At 45.5% G+C, this 1,199-nt stretch overlaps 1 protein-coding gene across 1 annotated transcript in view; it reads right to left on the reverse strand.

Moving 5' to 3' along the window:
- Positions 1-1,199, reverse strand: part of chrna1 (cholinergic receptor, nicotinic, alpha 1 (muscle)) — a 12,898-nt gene that overhangs the window by 7,240 nt on the left and 4,459 nt on the right. The gene's annotated exons all lie outside the window — the stretch shown is intronic.

The following is a 1,199-nucleotide window of genomic DNA, read 5'->3' on the forward strand; positions in this document are numbered from 1 at the left end:
TGACTGGCATTCCATATTGGTGAAAAGCCCCGTGAGCTGTGGAAGTGCTGCCATCAAGTCTGGTTCTGTGTAAGTCCTTAGAGCGAACCTAATCTGAGTGCTAAGAGGGTGTTTGGGAAAACCGGCCCTGGCCAATCCACTTGACATTAAGTCTAGATCAGTTAGAGTTCAGAACAGTTAACCTACATTTAACACCTCTTCATACAAAAGGGCTTTCCAGTTAGCAGACTTCCACTTTTGTTTTAAACCATGCCTTTATGAGGCCATAAATGATGCTATGCCTATGGGATATGCACCATACAATGTAACACAGCCCGCTACAGCCGAGACCAGCCTCGCGTGTTGGTTTATGATGAGCTACAGACAGAAGAACAAATGAATTCATTCATTCTTTCATTATTTCCTTGCTCGTAGTCAGTGTGTCTGCCCCCAAAAAGCTCCTAGGAGGCCTTGGAGTGACAGCTCCATTGAATCACAAGTGTTTATCTGTACAGCTGACCTGTATGGGAAGCTTGTATGAAGCTGTGCCCTTGTTCCAGCTTTTCTTCACAGTTCAAAAAGCAGGGCATTATTCGTTTTTGATGAGATTCTGGCACTTTCACAAACATAATACGGCTGGAGGTAGTGGTTTGCGTGGCTGCCATGGCTACTGCAATTGTGCAACGTGGCGCCTACCACGATGAAGTTGCACTAATTCAAAGAAACAAAAGTGGTGGTGTATGCCTGGGGACAAAACAGGGTGTATTATGTCTGCACATTACACCGTCATCTCCAAATGGTATTTAGAATTTCTAATGGAAACAGCTGCCTTGTCTTCTGTGAAATTACCCAGGAATCTTTCCCAGTGTCCAACAGGTTGGTCTCTTCCCTTAGATGCGTCTTTATTTTGCCACGCGTAGGCACTATTACTGTGGTAGGCTATACTTTGTACTGAAGCGGACTATTGCATCACCTTTTGTTCGTGTAGTCGCAGTAAACATGTCACATATTGTGTTCTGATATGACGCAGCAGATCAGCATAACGCTGCTCGCCAGGTTGTCACCCAAGTTCCATCCTTTGCATGTTATTTCTGGCATCTGCTGGGCGATCCACACTCAGCCTGAGTTGAGCAGGCTAGGATCTGGTTTCATTTAGCCAGCAAGAGAAGAGCACACACACACACACACACACACACACACACACACACGATGGTCCTTTT

This window comes from Morone saxatilis, unplaced genomic scaffold, assembly GCF_004916995.1.
Source record: "Morone saxatilis isolate NCDOM2014 unplaced genomic scaffold, NCSU_SB_2.0 Contig19, whole genome shotgun sequence".
Lineage (NCBI taxonomy): Eukaryota > Metazoa > Chordata > Actinopteri > Moronidae > Morone > Morone saxatilis.